This window comes from Bos taurus, chromosome 11 (genome assembly GCF_002263795.3).
Source record: "Bos taurus isolate L1 Dominette 01449 registration number 42190680 breed Hereford chromosome 11, ARS-UCD2.0, whole genome shotgun sequence".
In the NCBI taxonomy this organism is placed as follows: domain Eukaryota; kingdom Metazoa; phylum Chordata; class Mammalia; order Artiodactyla; family Bovidae; genus Bos; species Bos taurus.
The window spans coordinates 89976326-90001865 of record NC_037338.1 but is presented as its reverse complement, the minus strand read 5'-3'; the positions used below and the strand labels follow the sequence as shown (position 1 = coordinate 90001865).

General features: G+C 43.3%; 1 protein-coding gene and 1 non-coding gene across 13 annotated transcripts in view; one reads left to right on the top strand and one right to left on the bottom strand.

Moving 5' to 3' along the window:
- The window catches only part of RNF144A (ring finger protein 144A), a 129091-nt gene that overhangs the window by 24822 nt on the left and 78729 nt on the right, over positions 1–25540 (top strand). For 11 of the 12 annotated variants that reach the window (XM_010810310.4, XM_005213107.5, XM_015473574.3 and 8 more), the window contains one exon: positions 7672–7860. The exons of the other annotated variant lie outside the window; for it this stretch is intronic. The gene's annotated coding sequence lies outside the window, so the exon portion shown is untranslated. The remainder of the gene's footprint in view (positions 1–7671; positions 7861–25540) is intronic. 12 annotated transcript variants of the gene reach the window in all.
- On the bottom strand, positions 18155–18226 carry TRNAC-GCA (transfer RNA cysteine (anticodon GCA)). Its single transcript has one exon. It is a non-coding gene; the product is annotated as a tRNA-Cys (tRNA).

Genomic DNA, 25540 nt, shown 5'->3' with positions numbered 1-25540 from the left:
TCACAGTCAAACACATCACACATAGGAAAGCCTCCGCTTGTGGGACTGCAGAAGCTGAGCTTCGTGGAGTCGCATGGATTTTTGAATTAGGAACTTGCAAGCCCAGCAGCAGCCCAAAGACAATTCTTGATCTGCAAATTGAAAGACTGGGAAAAGGTAGAGGGATTGTTTTTGAATCTCTTGTGTGTACTTGGGTGTGTGGAACTGTAGGTAAGTGGGAAGCTTTCTCTCTGTGAGCTGTGTTCTACACTGATGTCTAGTTGAGTCTTAAAGCCCATTCATTAGGGAGACAGAGAGACAGGAAGAAGGAAGACCTCCCACTAACTAATCCCTGTGCCCAATTCGGGTAGCCTGTTGCTCTCTAAGGATTTGCTTCAGGGAGCCTGGAATGCAAAGCAGTGGGCCTTTTTGTGGGATTTTAATTCAGAGTTTGCAAAATAAGATCCTTGGAGAGGCCAAAGAATGTATAGCATTCATGTGTAGCATCTCATGGTTAATACACTACATAAAAAAATAAAAAATCTGTGGTTCTAAAAACTTGAGTTACAAATGCAGAAAGCAAAAAAAAAAAAAAAATTTAGGAATAAAATGAAGGATAAAATTCCCTATAGTATAAAAGTGATTATTAACAGGTTTTTTTTCTACATTCTTCTAGAAAAATTTTGTGTGTGTGTAACTTAAGCTATGTCTCTGAATGGGATTATTATATACGTTGTTTTGTATTATGTGTTTGTCCTTGTTCTTATTGTTGTAGCCACGAGTTCCGGGAAACAAACTCACTCAGAAGGACAATGCAGATAGTAGAGTGCAGTTTATCACACCAGTGGGCCCAAGGCAGAGTCTCCTCTTAGCCAAGGACCCTGACCAGTTTTTGTGAAAACCTTATATACCCTAAGTGTACATGCCCAAATCCACCTCCCCAAATTCCCTGAAACTAGTCTGAACAACGGAGAAGGCAATGGCAACCCACTCCAGTACTCTTGCCTGGAAAATCCCATGGGGGGAGGAGCCTGGTAGGCTGCGGTCCATGGGGTCTTTAAGAGCGGGACACGACTGAGCGACTTCACTTTCACTCTTCACTTTCACGCATTGGAGAAGGAAATGGCAACCCACTCCAGTGTTCTTGCTTGGAGAATCCTAGGGATGGGGGAGCCTGGTGGTCTGCCATCTATGGGGTCGCACAGAGTCGGACACGACTGAAGTGACTTAGCAGCAGCAGCAGCAGCAGCAGTCTGAACAAAGGAAAAGCAAGATACAATCAAAGTTAACCTGTGATTCATACGCCTTAAGCCTAGGTAGGTAACAGTGGACAGTTATCAATAGGCCTGTGGTCATACCCCAATAAGCATAATAGAATGTATGATTCTATTCGGTTACACAGATAATTAGGGTATTCTTTTAGGCGGCAGAGAGTCTAGGTGTGAGCCCCAGGGCTCTTCCTTCTGGGGGCCTGGTTTTCCAGTGGGTTTATCGTTTCCATAGATATTGGGCATATAGCTCAAAGTCTACAGTCCGGCCCAAGATGGAGTCCTGCTTTAAAGATGGAACCTGTTCTGTCTGTTTCCTCCTTCATTATGACTCTGACATCTCTTCATACCAGTATCATCAGATCCAGCTCCTTCTCTTGTGTGAAGGACATCATCCTAATCCTTCAGCTTGTTCCTGTTGATGGACATTTAAGTCATTTTGCAGTCTTTATCTTGCAAGGAATGCTGCGAGGCCTTCTGTTGCCTTCGCATTTCCTGAGTGGTGCCTGATCATTCTGACCCTGACGTCCAGCACCCTCTCTGATCACTGTCGTCCTTCGTTGCAGCTAGTCCTCGTCCTTCTGCTCCTGGGCTTCAGAAATGCCCCATCCTCCCGGGACCCTCAGCCCCACTTCCTTTCCAGTGTTCCCTGCCACCCTTGTGTTGTCAGTCCTCTTCTTTCTAAAACGTGGCCCTTTCTCCCACTTTCACAGTCACCTGGTAAAACCCAGCTTTAGCTAAGTCCAGTTTCCTGCTACTGTGCGCTTGCACTTGAGCTGCGGTATGGGGCTGGGCAGGTGCTCGGTCTGGCCCCCTGCTGCTGTGGTTCTGACCATAGTGCTCCTTTAGCAGGGCGCCCAGTTCTGCAGTATGTGTCTGAGTATATATTTGTGTATGTATATATGTATGTGTGTGTGTGTGTGGAGAAGGCAATGGCACCCCACTCCAGTATTCTTGCCTGGAAAATCCCATGGACAGAGGAGCCTGGTAGGCTGCAATCCATGGGGTCGCTAAAAGTCAGACATGACTGAGCGACTTCACTTTCACTTTTTACTTCCATGCATTGGAGAAGGAAATGGCAACCCACTCCAGTGTTCTTGCCTTGAGAATCCCAGGGACGGGGGAGCCTGGTTGGCTGCCGTCTCTGGGGTTGCACAGAGTCGGACATGACTGAAGCGACTTAGCAGCAGCAGCAGTGTGTGTATGTATGTATCTACACACATACATAGATATATATTGTCACTAAGTACTGTCTGACTCTTTGCGACTCCATGGACTGTAGCCCACCAGGCTCTTCTCTCCATGGGATTTCCCAGGCAAGAATACTGGACTGGGTTGCCATTTCCTTTTTCAGGGCATCTTCCTAACCGAGGGATCAGATCCACGCACATCTCCTGCATTGGCAGGTGGATTCTTTGCCACTGAGCCATCTGGAAAGCCCATGTATAAATATTGCACACATATATGTGTGATGTGTTTGTGTGTGTGTGTTACAAAGTTTGAAGGTTTTGAGTGGTTATCCCTACCACCAGTTTTTTTCTTATATTTTAGTGATTCCAGCTGTCCTTTGGTGAGTTAATTTAACAGGGAATAATCTTATAATAACTCACTGAGTGAGGGAAAGTCTGTCAGTCGTGTCTGAGTTTTTGCAACCCTGTGGTCTGTCCATGGAATTCTCTAGGCAAGAATACGTTCCCTTCTCCAGGAGATCTTCCTGACTCAGTGGTTGAACTGGGATCTCCTGCATTGCAGGCAGATTCTTTACAGTCTGAGTCACCAGGGAAGTCTTTGTAACTCACTGCTAGGACTCATTTATATATTGATGTACACCCAGTTGGGGTTTCCCACGTGGCTCAGTGGGTAAAGAATCTGCCCGTGATGTAGGAGACGTGGGTTCAATTCCCTAAGTCAGGAAGATTCCCTGGAGGAGGGCATGTCAACCCACTCTAGTATTCTTGCCTGGAGAATCCCATGGACAGAGAAGTCTGGAGGGCTACAATCCATGGGGTTGCAAAAAGTCAGACACAACTGAGTGAGCACACACGCATGCACATATGATACAGTTGGTGAAATAATTTCTTCAATGCATATCTTTGTGCCAGGTTGACTTCCTCAGGCTGAGACCTTCATTGTTTGATGTAGCAGCACGTACACTTAGGGTATATAAGGTTTTCACAAAACTGGTCAGGGTCCTTGGCTAAGAGGAGACTCTGCCTTGGGCCCGCTGGTGTGATAAACTGCACTCTACTATCTGCATTGTCCTTCTGAGTGAATTGATTAAATTTATATTGGAATGGCATTGAGATTCCCGAGGAGCGCAGACTGAGGAAACAAGAAGCCTCATCTTAGGCTGCGGTTTGTTGTCTTTGCTTCCAGTGACAAACAGTAGTGTGTTTTATGTTTAATGAGTCTGAAGAGTCTTGCGTGGGCATCAGGGTTCCTACTGAGTCTGATCTCCTTGAGATCAGGATATCAACATTTTATCAGCATTTTTTTGGATCATTCCTACCCATCATCTCAGCACAAGGTAGGACTGCTGCAAAACAAGGTTAATAGCTGATGAATATTTACTACACATTTCTGCTAAAAACTTAGTGCATATATTCCTAGTTCTTCCCTGGCTCAGATGGTAAAAGCGTCTGCCTACAATGTGGGAGACCTGAGTTCGATCCCTGCGTTGGGAAGATACCCCTGGAGAAGGAAATGGCAACCCATTCCAGTATTCTTGCCTGGAAAATCCCATGGGTGGATGGAGGAGCCTGGTAGGCTACAGTCCATGGGGTCGAAAACAGTTGGACACGACTGAGCAACGTCACTTTCATTTTTCTTTCTGTACATACAGCATAGCACGTGAAAACTCACAGGGCTGGTGGGAAACTAGCATGGCCACTGACCCATCACGACCTGTGCAGCTTTGTCAGCTGAGCTCTGCGGAGGCCCGTGGTTCATACCTGGGCGACTGAGCTGAGGCTGGAGGTGGCCGCCACTTCCGTGACCCGTGTGGAAAAGGAGCCACCCCAGGAAACGGGAAACCCCATGGTGCTCTAAAACTTTAATTCACGCCTGTTTGTGGGGGCCAGGCGATGCCAGCGCAAAGCCGCCCCCTGAGCGGGGCTCTGGAAAGTTGGCAGGGGGGCCCCGCAACCTGCTGGCGGCCTGAAAACACCCGGGATCCCAGCACAGCCTCTGGGCAGAGAGCCCTGCATGCAGCCTCTCTTCATAAACCTCCTCCTCGTGCGGCTCGATTGCTTGTTGTCCCTGTACCAGCTCAGTATGAGCCGTTCTTTCTGGCTGAAGACTATAGTTTTATTTACTGGCTCTTTGTACACGGGAAAAATGGCCGAAACTGGTGGTAGAGCAGACTGTTTTGTAGTGCCTTTTGTTTGAAGGGTTCAGATGGATTGCCAAGTAGAGGCAGAGAAAGGAGGCGCAAAACACAGGGCACGTTTTCTGGAGTTGGAACCTTGATGCTTCGGGGGTGTAGGATGAGCTTCCTGCAGGAGAAGGGGTTTGCTCTGTGCAGGGACCAGGCAAGGGGCAAGGGTTGCTCAGAACTCTCAGCCTCTATGTCGAAGGCTGTAGACTTCGGGAGCTGGTCCCGAGCATTGCGGGAGAACTCACTTGCTCCGGCCTCCTGGGGGGCCAAACTTATTATCTTAGTAAAAGAGCAGGGAGGGAGGGCTGGCCCCCGAGGAGATGTGGGTCTGTCCATTGGGATGTATCTCAGGTGTGCTGGGAGTTTAGTCACTAAGTCGTGTCCGACTCTTGCGACCCTGTGGAAGTAGCCCACTACTACTCTTTTTAAACAGAAGTTTCCTGGAGATGTAATTCATGTAGTATAAAATTCACCATTTTGAAGTACACAATTCAGGGATTTTCTGGATACTCCCAGAGTTGTACATATGTCACGCCTGTCCCAGTACTAGAAGAGTTTTAGCTCCCTCCCAAACCCCAGTCCAGTAGCTGTCCCTGCTTACTCTTGCATGCCCCAGCCCCCTAGAGACCATCAGTCTGCTTTCTGTCTCTGGATTTGCCTGTTCCGGACATTTCATGTATACATTTTCTTGCATTTTGTAGCTTTTTTGCTTGACTTTCTTTTTTTTTTTTTTTTTTTTTTACTTAGCATGATGCATTCATGTGTGTGTTTAGTTGCTAAGTCGTGTCCAACTCTTCGAAACCCTGTGGACTGGTCTGCCAGGCTCCTCATCTGTAGGATTTCCCAGGCAAGAACACTGGAGTGGGTTACCATTTCCTTCTCTAGGAGACCTTCCTGACCCAGAGATCGAACCCAGGTCTCCTGCATGGTAGGCAGATTCTTTACCGCTGAGCCACCTGGGATGCTCATAGTTCCTCCTTATTGTAGCATTCCAACTCCATGTGTGGACAAACCACATTCCCCAGTGGATGGACATTTGGGTTGTTTCCACTTATTGACTATTTTGAGTGATGCTGCTGCGAACGTTCACATACAGGTTTTTGTTGCAGACATTTGTTTTCCATCCTCTTGGGTGCATACCTAGGTGTGAAATTGCTGGGTTATACGTGACTGTCTGTTTCACACTTGGACGAACTGCCAATTTCTCAAGGTAGCTGTACCACTAAGTTCCCAGTAGCAATGTGTAATGTAAGGGTTCAGAATTCACATTTGCACTTACACTTGTTGTCTTTTGTCTTTGATTCTAGTCATCCTAGTGGGTATGACATGATATCTCATTTGATTTGCCTTTCCTAAGCTGAATAATCATGTTGAGCATTTTTTAAATATGCTTGTTGGCCAATTGGATATCTTGTTTTTGGAGAAATGTCTATTTACATCTTTTGCCCATTATTTATTTGGGTTATTTCTCTTTTTATTGTTGATTTGAATGTGTTCATTATATAATTTGAATACATCTTTATCAGGTATGTATAATATCTATATCAGATAGATGGATTTGTGTGTATTTTCTCCCCTTCTGTGGGTTGATTTTACTTTATTGATGGTTGTCAGTAGTACACAAAATTTTAAAATTTTGATTGAGTTCCAACTTACCGCTTTTTCTTTGGTTGTATGTGCTTTTGGAGATATATCTAAGAAACTAGTATGTAAAGATTACAAAGATTTACTGCTATGATTTCTTCCAGGAGTTTTGTAATTTTCGGTTCTTACATTTAGGTCTATAATCCATTTTGAGTTAATTTTTGTGGAAGGTATAAAGTCTGTGTAGAGATTCATTTTTTGAATGTCAGTACTATTTTTTGAAAAGCTCTCATTTACTCTCTGGATTGTCATGGCGCTCTTGTCAAAAATCAGTTAAACATAAATATGTGGGTTTATTTCTGAACGTCAGTTCTAAGCCATTTTCCTTTTCTGTGTGTCCTTATACCACTATTGCACTATCTTGATTATGGTAGCTTTTTTTTTTTTTTTTTTTTTGACATCAGTAAATGTGAATTCTCCAACTTTGCTTTTCCTTTTTAAGGTTGTTTTGTCTCTATGTGTCTTGGATTTCTATATGAATTTTAGGAACAACTTGTCAATTTTTGTGAAAAAGAAAGCTGAAATTTTAACAGAGATTGCATTGAACCTGAAGATCAATATGGGAAGTACTGCTGTCTTAACGGTATTGTCTTTCGGTCCTTGAGCACAGGATGTCTATTTACTTAGTTTTTAATTTCTTGTAATGATGTTTTGGTAATTTTCAACATACAAATATTGTATAGCTTATTGAATTTATAAGGGTTTTACTCTTGGATGCTGTTCTGAAGTGGGTCTCCTTTGACAGCATATGTTCTTTATCCATTGTACCCATTTCTGCCATTTGATTAGAGTGTTTAGACTATTTAGTACAATTACTGATGAGATAGAATTTATGTCTGCGGTTTTGCTGTTTTTCCCTATGGATATGTGTCATTGGCGTTCCTTTATTCCTCTATTTTGCCTTCTTTAGTGTTAGTTTCTAATCTGCCTTTTTAATTCTGTAGTTCATTCTTCATTCATTTTTCAGTTATCTCCTTAGTAGTTACATTGGGGACTGCAGTTCATGCAATCTTGCTTTATGTTGCTATTCTATGGACCTAAACCTCTCCCTGTAGGAGTCCAGTTAGGGCAAACCTGTATAGCTGTGATTGGGGAAAGAGGGGGTGGAAAGGAAGACCAGGGACACTTAGTCGTCTGAAAATTGTCTTTGTTGGCAAATGTATCTGTTAACCTCGTGGTGGAGTTTGGTTACTTACACCATAAGCCTCAGCTCCTCTTCCAGTGAACTGTAATACTTTCATAGATTAATCTGCCTAGATTTCAGTGGTTATTTCACAGGCTTTCCCTCTTGGGTTGGAGATTGGAAAGGCTGATGCTGGGAGGGTGCTGAGTGGGCATGTTCATGTTTGCCGCCCCCCGCCCAGACCTGCTCACTAAGCTCCTGCACCCTTCTCCTGTCCCCAGGTGGTCAGCATTCGGCGGAGTCTGGTGTTGTCCCCATCCCCCAGGTCTGCAGGGACCCCAGTGCCAGAGACCTCCTCCCCCTTCTCCAGGAGGGCGTCCTGTCATGAGAGGGCGAGCCAGCTGAGCCTCCGGGGACCCTGGAATTTGGCCGGAAGACCGTTCCTCTCCTCCCATTAGGACATTTCAGAGGTAACTTTGAATTTGGAAAAGGAAAGCTTGAAAACTTTGATTTATGTCTTTTAGGTGGAATCTCAGGCAGTTGTTGGGAAAGACCCTGAATGAGTTTTTCTAAATCTCTTAAACCACACCATGTAAGCTGTTGCCTAGTTTGCTTCCCCTTAATGAATTTTGAGGATGGTCCTTAGCATATTATGTTAAGTGATTATAGTAATTAATATTTTATGAAGATTTCCACCCAGGTCCTCATTTACTGCTTTTAACAACCTCATGAGGTTGATATTGCCAGTCTGGTTTTGTAGACTGGGAAACAGGTTTAGAAAATCAAAGTGGTGTCTCCAGGGTTTCCATGATTCATGGATTCACCTAGAAGAGATGCATTGAGCCACTTGCATTGTGCCCGGTGCTGCTCCAACCCTTCTGCTTTCTTGGAAGTTCCCGGATGGCGGGATGTGAGTGGAACGTGAGGGTGGGGACAGGCACCAAGAGACAGACCGTGTCTGCTCCACCGCGTGAGGGAGTGAATTTTATGTTTCATTCCCAGGCGTAAGTGTCATGGAGAAAATAAAAAGCTGCCAGCTCTAGAGGGGTGGAGTTTTAAATGGAGTGCTCTGGGAGGTCTCGTTAAAAAGCTGACATTTAAACAGGGATTTAAGGAACTGTGGGACTTTGCCAACGAAGGTCCGTCTGGTCAAGGCTATGGTTTTTCCAGTAGTCATGTATGGATGTGAGAGTTGGACTATAAAGAAAGCTGAGCACCGAAGAATTAATGCTTTTGAACTGTGGTATTGGAGAAGACTCTTGAGAGTCCCTTGGACTGCAAGGAGATCCAACCAGTCCATCCTAAAGAGATCAGTCCTGGGTGTTCATTGGAAGGACTGATGTTGAAGCTGAAGCTCCAATACTTTGGCCACCTGATGGGAAGAGCTGACCCATTTGAAAAGGAATAAGGTCAGGAGAAGGGGATGACAGAGGATGAGATGGTTGGATGGTATCACCGGCTCAATGGGCATGTGTTTGAGTAAACTCCGAGAGTTGGTGATGGACAGGGAGGCTTGACGTGGTATAGTCCATGGGGCGCAAAGAGTCGGACATGACTGAGTGACTGAACTGAACTGGGAATTAGCCAGTTAGCATCTGGGACAAGAGAAATGGAGTTAGAAGAAGATGTATGTGTGAAGGCCCAGAGTCCAGGAACACCGAGAGGCAGTCAGGTGGTGTGGGGTGGTCAGGAGACAGTGGAGAACTGACCATGTTTTAGCATCGTGGACCGTTGGAGGAATTCTAGGTTTGAAAATCAGTGCAGGGTTTTAAGCAGAGAAGGGACAGGATCTGTTTTAATCGGCTCATTCTGGCACTGATGTTAGAGGATAGGGGAAGACCAGGAGGCCACTTAGAGGTCATTAGAGAAATCCTTTAGTAATTCAGCAAGAGATAATTCAGTGGCCTGCTCCATTGGTAGTCATGAAAAGCAGGAAGTGGTCACATTCTGGATTTATTTTGAAGAAAGAGCCCTTAAGGTGTCCTGGCAGAATGGATGTAGGGCTTGAGAAGAAGTGAAAGTCCATCATGATAGCAACAATTTTAGCTTGCATAACTGGAGAGTTGTCACCACCTGAGATGGGGAACTCCGCCAGGGTAGTGGCAAGGGGGTGGTGCCACAAGGGGTTCAATTTTGAACAGATTGCGTTTGAGATTATAAGACCCCCAAATGGAGAGGCTGAGTGACAGGTATATCCAGATCTGGTAGTTGAAGACGGTGGTCTGAGCTGGAGATACAACGGAGATCTTTGGTCTGTGGGTATTAAAGGAATAAGGTCAGATAAGATCCTGGGGATAGAAGAGTTTTCAAGATTGGGTCCTGGGACTTTCCAGCTTTCGGAGCACCAAGAAGCAAGCCCCAGGCAGAAAGGGGGAAATCCAGGGGGGAGTCTGCCTGAAAGCCACATGCAGTCATTTCAGAAGGAGGGAATGATGAGCTGTGCCCAGTGTGTGCACAGGCCAAGTGAGGTGGAGACGGAGAACTGACTCTTGAACCAGTGCCATGCGGGTCATTGGTGGCGTCAGTAAAAACAGCAAAATGTCATGTGGGTCTGGTGGCTATGGCAACCAAGGCCAAGGAGAATGGGTTTGGAGGGAAAGATGGAGGGAAGAATCTGAGACAGAGATTGTTGACAACAATTTGGAGGAGGTTTGCTGCCAAGGGGAGCAGAATATGGGGTGGTAGCTGGTGGGGTAAGTCAGGCTGAGAGAATTTGTTTTTAGTTAGATGCATTAGCTTTGTTTATACATCCGTGGGGATGGTCTAGTAGAGAGGAAAAAATGTTACTATAGGACAGAGGGTTGCTGGGACTGTGTCTTGAGTAGGTGAGGGAGAGGTGTTTGTGTACAGGTGGGGTTGTTTAGAGAGGAACACAGATAGTTACTGGTGGGGATGGACTACATGACAGACACGTGTGGTGCTCAGAAGAGGCATTTTGTTGTGATTGCTTCTATTTTCTTTGTGAAATTGGAAGTGAAGTCTTCAGGTGAGACTTCCGTGGTGCAGGAGGTCTTGTTAGTTTGGGGAAAAAGAGAAAGAGTGAGGAGACCTCCAGGGAGAGACAGATGCGGCGTGATCCCCTGGTGTGAATCCACGTGGAGCTCATGGCCACAGATGGAAAGACCCCCATCCGTGTGATTGTGTGTTTATCTAGACAGTTCAGCTGGGGACTTGAAAGCATGCACGGTAGCTTCCCTGGTAGCTGAGTTGGTAAAGAATCCACCTGCAATGTAGGAGACCCCGGTTTGATTCCTGGGTCGGGAAGATCCTCTGGAGAAGGGATAGGCCACCCGCTCCAGTCTTCTTGGGCTTCCCTGGTGGCTCAGACGGTAAGGAATCCGCCTTACCGTCTGAGGAAGACCTGGGTTCGATCCCTGGTTTGGGAAGATCCCCTGGAGGAGCTTATGGCAGCCGACTCCAGTCTTCTTGCCTGGAGAATCCCATGGACAGAAAAGCCTGGCAGGCTACAGTCCATGGGGCCGCAAAGAGTCGGACATGACTGAGCAACTACGCACACAGTAGCTCAAGACTTAAAATATCAAGATCTGTGAGTCTGTTTCTCTTTGTAAAAAGGTTCATTTGTATCATTTTAAAATTAGATCCCACATATAAGTGATATCATGTGCTATTTGTCTTTTTGTGACTCACTCCACTTAGTATTATAATTTCTAGGTTCATACACACTACTATAAATAAAATAGATAATGAAAAAGGGCCTACTATATAGCAATATATATGAACTCTACTCAATATTTTCTAATAAGCTATATAGGAAAAGACTCTGAAAAAGAATGGAGATATATATATATATATATATATATATATATATATAAAACTGATTCATTTTGCTGTGCACCTTAAACTAATATAACACTGTAAATTAACTATACTCCAATGAAAATTTAAAAAAAAACAGAATATTGTTTGGCTGAGCAGAAGGGAAAAATGAAAGGACATCCTGAACAACAGTGTCTGCAGGAGAGAGATGACCCAGGTCACTGGGAGGTTACCATGGTGACTTGAGGAGAGAGCATGTGGGTTGTGAGGAGGAGGTCAGGCTGGGTGATGGATGGCCTGGAGGGGCAGGGGAAGGGCCAGTGCTGTCTGTACCAGGACACTGGAGGGCTTGGCTGGGAAGACAGGAGCAGTGGGTTGTCAGTGTGCCTGGACCTGGGGATATGGGGCACTTTCAGTTCCATTCAGTAGCTCAATCGTGTCTGACTCTGCTACAGCATGAATGGCAGCACGCCAGGCTTCCCTGTCCATCACCAAGTCCCTGAGTTGTTCAAACTCTTGCCCACTGAGTCCGCGATGCCATCCAACCATCTCATCCTCTGTCGTCCCCTTCTCCTCCCTCCCTCAGTCTTTCTCAGCATCAAGGTCTTTTCCAATGAGTCAGTTCTTCGCATCAGGTGGCCAAACTATTGGAGCTTCAGCTTCAGCATCAGTCTTTCCAATGAATACTCAGGACTGATTTCCTTTAGGATGGACTGGTTGGATCTCCTTGTAGTCCAAGGGACTCTCAAGAGTCTTCTCCCACACCACAGTTAAAAAGCATCAATTCTTTGGCACTTAGCTTTCTTTATGGTCCAACTCTCACATCCATATACGACTACTAGAAAAACCATAGCTTTGACTAGACAGACCTTTGTCAGCAAAGTAATGTCTCTGCTTTTTAATATGCTGTCTATGTTGGTCATAACTTTTCTTCCAGGGAGCAAGTGTCTTTTAATTTCATGGCTGCAGTCACCATCTACAGTGATTTTGGAGACCAAGAAAATAAAGTCTCTCACTGTATCCATTCTTTCTCCATCTATTTGCCATGAAGTGATGGGACTGCATGTCATGATCTTCATTTTTTAAATGTTGAGTTTTAAGCCAGCTTTTTCACTCTCCTCTTTCACTTTCATCAAGAGACTCTTTAATTCTGCTATAAGGGTGGTGTCATTTGCATATCTGAGGTTATTGATATTTCTCCCAGCAATCTTGATTCCGGCTTGTACTTTATCTAGCCCAGCATTTCCCATGATGTACTCTACATATATATTAAATGAGGAGGGTGACAATATCCATCCTTGATATACTTCTTTCCCAATTTGGAACCAGTCCGTTGTTCCATGTCCAGTTCTAACTGTTGCTTCTTGACCTGCATATAGATTTCTCAGGAATACCTGGTATTCTCATCTCTTTAAGATTTTTCTAGTTAGTTGTGATCCACACAGTCAAAGGCTTTAACATAGTCAACAAAGCAGAAGTAGATGATTTTATGGAACTCTCTTGGTTTTTCTATAACCCAACAGATGTTGGCAATTTGATCTCTGGTTCCTCTGCCTTTTCTAAATCCAGCTTGAACATCTGGAAGTTCTCAATTCATGTATTGCTGAAGCCTGACTGGGAAAATTTTGAGCATTACTTTGCTAGCATGTGAGATGAGTGCAATTGTGAGGTAGTCTGAGTATTCTTTGGCATTGCCTTTCTTTGAGATTGGAATGAAAACTGACCTTTTCCAGTCCTGTAGCCACTGCTGAGTTTTCCAAATTTGCTGGCATATTGAGTGCAGCACTTTCACAGCATCTTCTTTTAGGATTTGAAATAGCTTGGCTGGAATTCCATCACCTCCCCTAGCTTTGTTCATAGTGATGCTTACTAAGGCCCACTTGATTTCTCATTCCAGGATGTCTGGCTCTAGGTGAGTGATCACACCATTGTGGTTATGTGGTTCATGAAGATCTTCTTTGTATAGTTCTTCTGTGAATTCTTGCCACCTGTTCTTAATATCTTCTACTTCTGTTAGGTCCATACCGTTTCTGTCTTTTGTTGTGCCCATCTTTGCATGAAATGTTCCTGTGATATCTAATTTTCTTGAAGAGATCTCAAGAGTCTTTCCCTTTTATTGTTTTCCTCTGTTTCTTTGCATTGGTCACTTATAAAAGTTTTCTTATCTCTCCTTGCTATTCTTTGGACCTCTGCATGCAGATGGATACAGCTTTCCTTTTCTCCTTTGCCTTTTGCTTCTCTTCTCTTCTCAGCTATTTTTGAGGCCTCCTCAGACAACCATTTTGCCTTTTTGCATTTCTTTTTCATGAGGATGGTTTTGATCACCACCTCCTGTACAGTGTTACATACCTATGTCCCTAGTTTTTCAGGCACTCTGTCTATCAAATCTAATTCCTTGAACCTATTTGTCACTTCTACTGTATAATCATAAGGGCTTTGATTTAGGTCATATCCTGGGCTTCCCTTGTGGCTCAGCCGGTGAAGAATCCACCTGCAATGCGGGAGACCGGGGTTTGATCCCTGGGTTGGGAAGATTCCCTTAAGAAGGGAAAGGCTACCTACTCTACTGTTCTGACCTGGAGAATTCCATGGACTATATAGTCCATGGGGTCGCAGAGAGTCAGACACGACTGAGCGACTTTTCACTCACACTCATGATTGATCTATTGGTTTTCCCTACTTTCTTCATTTTAAGTCTAAAATTTGCAATAAGGTGTTCATGATCTGAGCCACAGTCAACTCCCGGTCTTGTTTTTGCTGACTGTATAGAACTTCTCCATCTTCGGCTGCAAAGAATATAATCAATCTGAATTTGGCGATCTGGTGATGCCCATGTGTAGAGTCATCTCTTGTGTTGTTGGGGCAGTTTAGGGAAGCTAAATTCCAACATTCCCTCCCCAACAGCCTCAAGTCCTCATTAGCTGGCCTTGCCTTTTCACCACCTGCACTTTATTTTTAAATTTTTTTGGCAAGTAGCATGTTTGTTCCCTGACCAGGGATTGAACCCTCAGTGGGAGTGTGGAGTCCTAACCACTAGGCCAGCCTTGTCGCTTGCACTCTCAAAGGGCCTGCTTGAGAATCCCTGTGGAATCCCTGACAGTGTACCATGTACTGACATTACCAGCGTTTCTCCAGTAATCCTGGGAATCTGTTGCTAATTTCTCACTGACACATTTTTTTTTGCTGAGGCCAAGGGAGGTCTCCAGCTGGCTCATCAGCACTGCAAGGAAACAGGAAGTGTGACCTTTCAAGCATGGCCCCCTACTTCTTCACAGGCCTTGGGTACTGAGTGAGTGCGTGTGTGTATTTTGACCTCAGCTGCAATGATTTAGGGTTTTTGCAGCTATCTCTGCAGTACCCTGACTGGTTCAGACACAGTCTCCCCGGGTATGAGGGGAACGTGAAAGCACCCTGGGAAAGAAGGCGTTGTGAAGCAGAGTGGAATTGTGTTTTCTCCCTGCATTGACCCACTCCCACCTCCCAGGACGCTGTGTTTGGGAATCGGTCTCCAGCAAATTCCAAGAACTGAAATGGCTTCATAGTCACAAAAAGATTCGTGTGGAAGAAGCCCAAATACCAGAAAATGACATTCCAGCACAGGCAAAGCTATTTTTAAATGTTTAGGATTTATAAAGAGAAACAGCCTCCAGAGGATATAAGCCACCCCCAGGTCTCACTTCTGTGATTGAAGTAGCTAAATCTGAAACAAGAGTTTTTTTCCTTTTCCTTCCCCCCTCCCCGCCAATTGGAGAATGTCATCGATAAGAAAAGAAATCTTCTGTAAAGAAAGTTTAGCTGAGCCTTGGCCTTAGCACGGCCTTGGGAACGGCCGGCATTCTGAGAGCTGCAGCTGGGACACGGGGCTCAGTCTTGGCTGGTGAAGCTTTAAGGCAAAGGTTGCTTAAAAGATTAACTAGAATCGAAAATATCAATACCTGGCTTTAGTTCTCTTGGTTTCAGAGTGGCTGAGGCGGTTAGGCCAGCAGTATTTTTGGAAACAGAAACACGTAAAGATGCTCTTCTGAGATCCCGTGGCTGAGGGTCTCGGTAAAAGAAATGGTGATGGTGTCACATTTTCCACATTTGTCTCCATTGCAGTTTCTTGAGCTTTTGCTGTTGTTCTGTTTGTTTTGAGAGCTACATGTGCTGTGGTCTAGGCTGTGCTGTCAAGTCAGCATTTGCTGGGCAAGTCTGCTAATCATTCTCACTGTCTGCATGTCCCAGGGCCCAGCGGCAGCGAGGACCTCTGGTCAGAGACAAGCAAGTGCCAGGATGCTGTGAGTTTCTCTGGACATCCAGGCAGCAGACAGTTGATGAGCATCTATTGTGTGCAAAGTCCCAGAGGGATGGAGGAGGAGCCGTGGGTGGGTTTTCTGCTCTGACGTTTTCCTCTGATGCACGTTGGCCAGCAGGTGTGGGATGCCAGTTCCCAAAACTTGAGTGCAGGATGAAGCAGAACTGAGACTGAGAAAGAGGTGCTGAGTACTAGGTCCCTTCACGGCTGAAGGGATGTGTCTTGAGTGGAGAGAAGGGAGGGACAGAGGGTGGAAGGCAATAGGGCCCCTTGGGCTGGACCCTGCAGGTCTGGATTAGACCGCCTCCTGTGGCTGGTCGGGAACCATCAGGATTTGTTAGCATAGTGATAGAATTTTTTTAAAGTAATTTGGACAGATTCATTGGGCACTGTTGCAAAGAAAAGATGGAAAACAGGGAATAATGGAAAATTTTTCCCCTTCTCAATTTAAAAAATGCACAGTGAGTGCGTGCTCAGTCGTTCAGTTGTGTCCAGCCCTTTGTGGCCCTGTGGACAGCAGCCTGCCAGGCTCCCTGGTCCATGGGATTTTCCAGGCAAGGAAAGTGGAGTGGGTTGCCATTTCCTCCTGCATACAGTACTTTTTTTTTCTTTTTTTAATTACCCAAAGCTTAACAACCGAGCTTCACAAACACATGCAAGCCCTTTTACCAAAGAAATACCATCCTTTATGATACTTAATGGTTTCTGCTACAGTTAACATGCTTGATTAATGTCAGTGAGTAAATCTTTAGTATCTGGTCATTATCATTTATTGAAAACTGCATAACATAATTGACTTACCTCAATCTCATTTTAGTCCTGAATTTACTTATTTTAATGACTTATTTTATAAGCATATTCCATAATTTATTCTATGTATCAACTGTGTATAAACACACTTATCTGAATTTAAAATAAGGTAAAATCTTCCTGATAGAAAGGAATTCTTATCGGTTCATTGGCTTAACAGTGAAAACTGTTCTCATCTGTTAAACTATTGGAAGGAGATAAATATGCAAATAATATGGACAAACATAAAATTGAAACATGGTTATGATAAAATCATGTATTAAGGTATTTTCTGTGGAGAGGTGTATTGAAGTGAATATATTTTTCCTGAAATTTTTTCTGAATGTATTGGTTTAAACCAGAGGCCTGTATAGTCACCATTTATAGGTTAGATCCTTAGATCTTATTCATCGTATAACTGAAAGTTTTCACACTTTTACCAACCGCTCCCTATTTCCCCCACCCCTCCACCCCCGCACTTGACAGCCACCTTTCTTCTCTCTGTTTCTATGAGTTTTCCTTTGTTTGTTTTTTTTTTTAGATTTCAATATAAATGATACCATGTGGTCTGGTTTATTTCACCTGCATAATGCCACCAGTTCATCCATGTCAGGACTTCGTCTTTTTTTAAAGCTGAATAATAATCCATTGTATTTATACCATATATATGCCATATATATATATATTTATCCATTCATCTGTCAACAGACACTGAGATTGTTTCTAACATCTTGCCTGCGGAGGGTAGAGCTGAACATGGGACTTCAGTCATCTCTTTGAGTTAATGATTTTGTTTCCTCCAGATGTATACCCAGAAATGGGACTGCTGGATCGTGTGTTATATTTTTAATAATCTGAGGACCCTCCATACTGTTTTCCACAGGGCTGTTCCAGTTTACACTTTCCATCATCAGTGTCTACCGGTACCCTCTTCTCCACCCCCGTCAGCATTTATCTCTGGTCTCCTTGATAACAGACATTCTAACAGGTGTGAGGTGACATCTTGTGGTTTGATTTGCCTTTCCATGATGTGTAGTGATGTTGAGCATATATCTTCATCTACCTGTTGGCCATTTGTACATCTCCTTTGGAAAAATATCTGTTTCAGTTCTTTGCCCATTTCAAAATTGGATTATTTGTACTTTTACTATTGAGTGATATGAGTTCTTTCTATATTTTGAATGTTAACCCCTTCCTTATCAGATAGGGGGTTTACAAATATTTTTTTCCCATACTACAAGTTGCCTTTTCATTTTGTTGATGATCTCTTTGCCATGCAGAAACTTTTAGGATTTTTATTATGTTCTATTGATTGGTGTGTCTGTTTTATGCCAATACTATACTGTTTTGATTATTGTAGCTTCATCATATAGTGTGAAATCAGGACGTGTTCAGCTTTGTTCTTCTTTCTCAGGATTGCTTTAGCTATTCATGGATATTAAAAGAATAAATGATATACTAGAAATTACACTTCTTTCAACTGTTGCTACTTTATTTTAAAAAGACAATATTTCCAGTATGCCAGAAGTTGTATCTTCTGCAACTATTTAAAATTCTTCTGTAATTTTATGACAACCGAGGAATGTGCTAAAGTCCTGTGTACTTGTAAAATGTTATTGTTGGCTGTAGCTCAGTTCTTCCCTACGAAAACCAGAAAATCTCTCCTTTGGGGCACATAGAGCAGATTCAAAGCTCTGTGTTGTGGTGGAAAGAGGTGGACACAGGGAGTCAGAAGGCAGGTCCAGGACCAGCTTCACCCCTTCCTGCCCAGGAGCTGGGGAAAGTGAAGGTGAAGTTGCTCAATCCTGTCCTTCTCTTTGCAATCCCATAGACTGTAGCCCACCAGGCTTCTCCATCCATGGAATTTTCCAGGCAAGAATACTGGAGTGGGTTGCTAGGGGATCTTCCTGACCCAGGGATTGAACCTGGGTCTCCTGCATTGCAGGCAGATGCTTTACCATCTGAGCCACCCAGAAATCGGAGCTGGAGAAAGTCACTGGCATCTCTGAGCCTGGATTTCTTCTTTGTTAAAATGGGAATGACAGCCGTGCCTCCCTACCTACCCGGAAGTCCCAGCTGTGCCAGAAGGGTGGGCAGGATTCTCATGATGTGTAAACCACATTCAGCTATTTGTTATGATCAGAAACCAAATGCAAATAGAATGACCACCTGCAGCCTCCTCTGGGACCTAAGGGCGGGGTGGAGAGGGCAGACCTTGGGGGCACAGAAGATGCAAACAAGATGACAGGAAGCACCCTGCGCACAGCTGTGAGGAGGGCTAAGCATTCCCATGGTCATGTGTGTTTTGTGTTCAGGGGAGGGATGGTCCGGTTACTAGGGAGGGCTGTAGGAATTTGGAGGATGGGGCTGAGGGATGCCTTCCAGCACAGCAGGAAGAAGCCATAATCTTGATTTATTCTCGGGCTCCTGAAGCCACTGTCCACGTGCCTAGGGAGAGATTAAATAACAAAGGATGTCTGCTCACAGCTGTAGTTGGTGTAGGCCTTGGAGTTTATACTTGAACCTCCATGTGTGCTCTGCACTGTTCGCTTACACAGCTCTCCTGTGATGATAGCTACTGTTGTTCCCACGGTCCAGCTGAGAAAACTAAGACCAAAAGCGACTTCAGGATGATGCAGCTGGGAAATGGTGGAGCCCAGCTAACCCAGCACACCCAGCTTCCACATCTCACTTGACCTTCTGCCTGTAAAGAAGGTTTTGGATGGACTTACAGCACCAGGAAAGCAGGGAGGAATAGGAAGTCTTGGAAAAGAGCTTGGTTAAAAATGGACATTATTTAGGTTTGCGAGATGTCTACAAGCAAGAAGTTGGTGGCAGTGGGATGGTGTCCTCTCTGGGCTGGAATTTTGAAAGAGCCTCTTTAATAAAGAGGGGTTAGCCTGTGCTTTATGGAAATATAAAGATATCTTGAGTAGTCACTACCCAGCTGAGGGAGGGGCCATATATATTGAACTTGATGAATTATTTGCAGAGTTCAGGAGCATCACTTTAAATCCATTAGTGGGCAGGATTGGCGTGGGGAGAGACGAGGCTGACATGAGGCCAGCGGGCTCTGGGGCAGCCATCCCTAGATGTGTTAGGAAGTGTCGGCCCTACCAGATACTTTGCAAGTAGTGTCAGCCCTACAAGATACTTTGCAATTTTGTTCTAGATCCTCTCTGCCCAATTCAAGTTTAACATTGTGGGGCAAGCTGAAGTGAACATCAGAGAGTGTAATCTTATCACCAGCACCCCCTAGAAAGAAAATCAGATGCACTGTGGGGTTTTGAAACATCAGAATGAAGAGCATACTGTGTGAGTGAGTGAACTGAATGTGAGAACTAACAAGAAGCAGGATGTTTCATGTATAAATTGTTCCAAGCTGGGGGTGAAAAATCATATTTCACAATCTCTGAAGAGGGGCCTAGCCAAGGGAAAGCATTTCATAGTCCTTTTTTTTTTTTTTTCTTTTCTTTTTAAGAGAATCGAAAAGTTTCCATTGACATAGAGAAGAAATTATAAGTACATGACCCTGTTCTTTTATAGGACAGGACCTAAAGGACGTCTTGTTAATTAAAAAGGATCATGAAATCCATAGACCTTAAGACCTGGTATTGGAGTTGAATCTGACTTCTTGATTCCTTGAACTTCTTGACTTCTTGAACCCAGAGCTGTCTCCCTGGCCAGGGAGATGGATGGAGGCTTTGGGTGGGGGTGGCGTGTGGACATGGTCTAAGACATCCATTCAGAGATCTGGCTACCAGCTCAGCCCGGACATCCCTGTTTTCTTTAAATTCATTGACAGTAAATTAACAGTGGTCCATTGGAATCCTCTGAGGAGCTCTTGTTGCTCTCAGCCTCTGTGTTTCTGAAGGTCACCAATTTAAGCTGGTTACTTAATATTTTTAATACATATATGAATGTAGTGGGCTTCCCTTGTGGCTCAGCTGGTAAAGAATCCGCTTGCAAAGTGGGAGACCTGGGTTCAATCCCTGGGTTGGGAAGATCCCCTGGAGAAGGAAAAGGCTACCCACTCCAGTATTCTGGCCTGGAGAATCCCATGGACTACCATCCATGGGGTCGCAGAGTCAGACACAACTAAGCGAGTTTAACTTTCACTTCACATGAATGTAGTAAAATTATTAAAATACAGAAAAATCATTAAACACAAGTGTAAATGCTTCATCTCTTTGTCCTCCCCAGAAAAATAACACTAATAATTTTTAGTTTGTTTTTTAGTTTCACCATCTAAAGATGGTGAGATACCATTTCACTGGAGAGAGACCCATTTTAAATCTGAACCAGATTAGACAATACCATTCTAATCATATCTTTTAAAAAACATCTGATAGGTTGGATCTGATATATATAACACTTTATATACGTGAGTTATGAAGTATAATTAATGAACCTGTCTCAAACAAATCATTGCCAACACGGTGACCCCGATGTGGACATTTTCATCTATCTGACTGCCCTTCCCTGCGCTATCCTTTCATCTTTCCTTGCTGTTTTTGGTAGTCTGTATCCCTAAAAATATATATAATACTACTCATTAAAAGTTGTGTCATGATGTTGTTCAGTGTTTTGTTTCTAGGATTTAACAGCCTTGTTCTGTGCAGCTATATTTATTCATCTCACTTATATAATATCTGATAAGGTTAACATCCATGCTTCCTCCTGTCAGTGGGTGTTTGAGTTATTTTCAGTCTTTTGCTGTCACAAAATACCCTGCTATTTATATTCTTGCACATATCTCTGCTGCACATATGCCATTTCTTTTTCTTTTGGTTACGTACCAAGGAGGAGAGTTTGGGACTAAAGAAAGGCTAATTTATGACCAACTTTACAAGAAAACGCCTTGTTAATTTACCAACACACATTGTTATCAGCAGTGAATAAAAGTGTCCTTTAAGATTCACGCTTGTCTTATCCCAACACTTGGTGTCATTGGCCTTCTTAATTTTTGACAAATTAATAGTAGAGTGAACTTAATGTACCAGCAGTTTTGAGCTTCTTTCACATTTTTAGTTATCATCTGTTTCATTTACTGTAAAAAGACTGTTCATCTCCTTGATGTCGGTTCTCGTTGGGTTATGTTTTTTCATCGACTTGAAAGCATTCTTTACATATTCAGAAGACTCACAATGGTGGTTTCATGTGTTAAAAAAGATCACCTTCTAGTTTGTGCTGTATGTTTTCACAAGGTGCTTTTCTTGATTTTAGTGTATTTTATGTAGACAACCTTGCCCATTTATGGTTAGAGCTTTTCCTTCAAGATTTTCTTCTGTGTCCCAAGGTTATAAGTTACTCCCTTATCTTCTTTTACCTATTTTAAAATTCAGTTTAGTTCAGTTCAGTTCAGTCGCTCAGTTGTGTCCGACTCTTTGCGACCCCATGAATCACAGCACACCAGGCCTCCCTGTCCATCACCAACTCCCGGAGCTCACTCAAACTCATGTCCATTGAGTCAGTGATGCCATCCAGCCGTCTCATCCTCTGTCATCCCCTTTTCCTCCTGCCCCCAATCCCTCCCAGCATCAGAGTCTTTTCCAATGAGTCAACTCTGCATGAGGTGGCCAAAATACTGGAGTTTCAGCTTTAGCATCATTCCTTCCAAAGAAATCCCAGGGCTGATCTCCTTCAGAATTTTAAAACTACTTGGAGTTAATTTTTGTGTGTGATATAGGAATCCAGTGTTGGTTTTATGCATAATGAATAGTGATTCTCCTAGTACCATTTATTGAACAGTCCGTTTTTCCCATGTATCTGGGACACCCAGCCTGTGACGTCTTGTTTCCCCAGGTACATGGGTTTGTTTCTGCGTCTTTTCTCTCTGTCTTGCTTAATTTGCCCACTTCTGAATCAGTGTTGCCTGCTCTTAATTACCGTAATTCTCTGTGACACCTTTATATTTGGTCTTTCACCTTTTTCCTCTTATGGGGTGATATTTGGCTGTCCTTGACTTTTGCCATTCTATAGAAATTTTAGAGTTAATTTATGAAACAAGAAGAGCAATGACAAAGACAACAACAAAACCAGTGGGGGATTTGCCAGGATTGCTTTCAATCTATAGGTCAGTTGAGAAAGGATTGAGTTTATTGTTTATGTTGAGTTCTCCTATGCATGAATATTGTATCACTATCCATATATTTGTGTTTTATCCATATATTTGGGGAAAGTTGTATACTTTTGTGACTAGGTCTTACTCATTTTCTGTATGCTCCTAGGTACATGTACATGTTTGTTTCCAGCCACTTTAGTTTCAGGATGCCCTAAAAGATGTCATATTTGCAAAGGATAAAAGTCTAATTGATGTTTATACATATCTTGCATCCAGACACTTTATTAAACTTTTAGTAATTCTAATATTTTTGTCTACAGATCCTCCTAGAAGTAAAGTCATTTGTGAATAATTGAAATATGGTTTATTTCTTTTCATTTCTGGCGTTTTCTTTTTCCTGTCTTCTTTGTTTGAGTTAGAGCTCTAATATAATAGTGAACTGAAGCAATAAAGGATAGCCCTTCATTGTTCCTCATCTTTATAAGAAATGTTCTTATTTGATTAAGACTGATGTTTGCTGTCACTTTTTTCCAGTTACCCTTTATTAGGTTAAGGAGGTTCCTTATGGTTCTGTTTTGCAGAGTTTTGTTTTCTGCTTTAATCACGAGTGTAGGTTGAGTTTTATCAAAGACTGCTCTGTATCTATTAGGATGAACGTATGATTTCCACCGTTTTCTTCTTACTATGTTATCTGACACATATGACTTATTTCAATGGTAAACCCTCTTCTATGACTACAATAAATCTAGCTTGTTTGACTTTACTTTCCCCCCTAAATATGTGCCTGATGCACATCTGGATTCTATTTGCTTTTATTTTGTTTTAAATTTTTGTTTCTTTGCTCATGAGTGACTTTGGCTTATATTTTTCCTTTCCTTAACTGCTTTTGTCTGATTTAGAGAGAGGTTTTTATTTCCTATTTTCCCTTTTTTTCCCCCTATTTCTTGCAAGAATTTGTGTATGATTTGAGTTAATCTGCTCGTTAAATTTTGGTAGTACTCAACTAAAAACAAGAACTCGTGGTTTCCTTGTTGCTAGATTTTTATCTAATTTTTTCAAGCTGTTTAAAATGATCTGAACTCCTATTTCTTTTTAAACTGGACTTCTTTCAGTTTTCTTATATTATATTTTTCTAGGAGTATATTCATAGTTACCTGTTTTTCAGGTTAAAATTAGCATAAAATTATTCATTTTGCTTGAAATCCCTGCTATCTTTTTTTCATTATGAATATGTTAATTGGGCTATATTTTTCATTTTTTTCTTGACCAACCTGCCAGACAGTGTATGTTTTATTATTATTTTAAAAGAAAAATACTTTTGACTCTGTGACTGTCTTTAATTTTGCATTTTATTTTTGTTTTTATTTGTTAACAGATCTTTCCTTCTACTTACTGTGTGTTCATTCTGCAAGTTGCTCTTTAACTTCTTAGACTAGAGACAGCTTAGTGATTTTCAGATTTCTTTTTAAGTAAATGCATTTAAGATGACAAATTTCTCTGTAGCTGCCAGGCTTCTCTGTCCATGGGATTTCCCAGGCAAGAACACTGGGGTGGGTTGCCATTTCCTTCTCTGGGTGATCTTTCCCACCCAGGAATTGAACCGGGGTCTCCTGCATTGCAGGCAGATTCTTTACCAACTGACTCCTGCATAGATGGGCAGTGAAATGGGAGCAACAAGTGTTAGTGTAAAGAAATATTTGTTGGTCAGTTTGGATTAGATGACGGGTCCAAATTTAATCTGTATGTAACACAGGGGCTTCCTTCATCCATTACAGAGAAAGAACACAAAAGCATTAACATTAGTTATCAACATGATGTTCTGCTGCTGCTGCTAAGTCACTTCAGTCGTGTCCGACTCTGTGCGACCCCATAGACGGCAGCCCACCAGGCTCCCCCGTCTGGATTCTCCAAGCAAGAACACTGGAGTGGGTTGCCATTTCCTTCTCCAATGCATGAAAGTGAAAAGTGAAAGTGAAGTCGCTCAGTCATGCCTGACCCTCAGCGACCCCATGGACTGCAGCCTTCCAGGCTCCTCCATCCATGGGATTTTCCAGGCAAGAGTACTGGAGTGGGTTGCCATTGCCTTCTCCAACATGATGTTCTAGATTTTCTTATCGTATAATTTCATTTTGCCCTTACTTTCTAATGTATTTATAAAGAAACTCACACCATCTTCTCTCAAAAAAAAAAAAAAAAAAAGAAGAAATAAAAGTCCAGGCAGGAGTGTATTTGTTTGAAAAGAAACCTGTCTGTCCCACATTTTTCTCAATGACTTGAAATTCTGGGACATACGAGGGTTTCATCGTCAAAAGCGTGTATTAGGTGGCCGGTGCCATGCCAGATCCTATGGGGCAAGATCTCCATGCCCTCTTCTCCTGCACACATTCCTGCCAGGCAGCACCCATGAGTCTGGATGTAGAATTGAAGAGTGCTTAAAGGAAGTCATGTTGCTAACATCGCATGGATTTCCAGACTTATTTTGGGGAGGTAGTTGAGTTACCAGTTCTTCAAAGAAGTCTTCTGGAAGCCTGATGTCTTAAAAATAAATAGGCTCAGATTGGAATAAACTTGGGGCACTTGTGGCCCATACCAGCTAAGATCTCCCCACTCTGAAGCCCTGGGAGAGAACAGGGGATGTGCAAGAACTCCAAGGTTAAAGGCCATTCCTTTGAAACCCTAGTTCAGCAGAGGAGAACCTGGTGACCTCAGAGCATCCCCAGGATGCTGGCAGCTGGACCCGAGTTCAGATTTTGCAGTCTTTTCTAAGCCCTTCTGCCACCAGGAGTTCATCTCCACAAGCAGGAGAGCTGCTCTTTCAGGCAAAGCCCGTTAGAAAGCGATTTCCATGTTTCCACTTTCATCATTTTCTTTGTATTCAGATCATGTCTAGATGTGTTGCTTGGGTGACCCCAGTTCACCAGCTAGACTTGCTGTGTCCTAGGTCTTCTTAAACCCCGGCCCTGGGGCTGCTGCCTGCTTCTTCGGGGGACTCTCCCAGACTATAGTAACAGGGTGTGCTGTGTACTAAGTCACTTCAGTTGTGTCTGACTCTTTGAGACCCTATTGACTGTAGCCCACCAGGCTCCTCTGTCCATGGGATTCTCCAGGCAAGAATACTGGAGTGGGTTGCCAATTCCTCCTCCAGAGGATCTTCCTGACCCAGGGATTGAACCTACGTCTCTTAGGTCTCCTTTTTTGGCAGGCGGCTTCTTTACCGCTAGCGCCA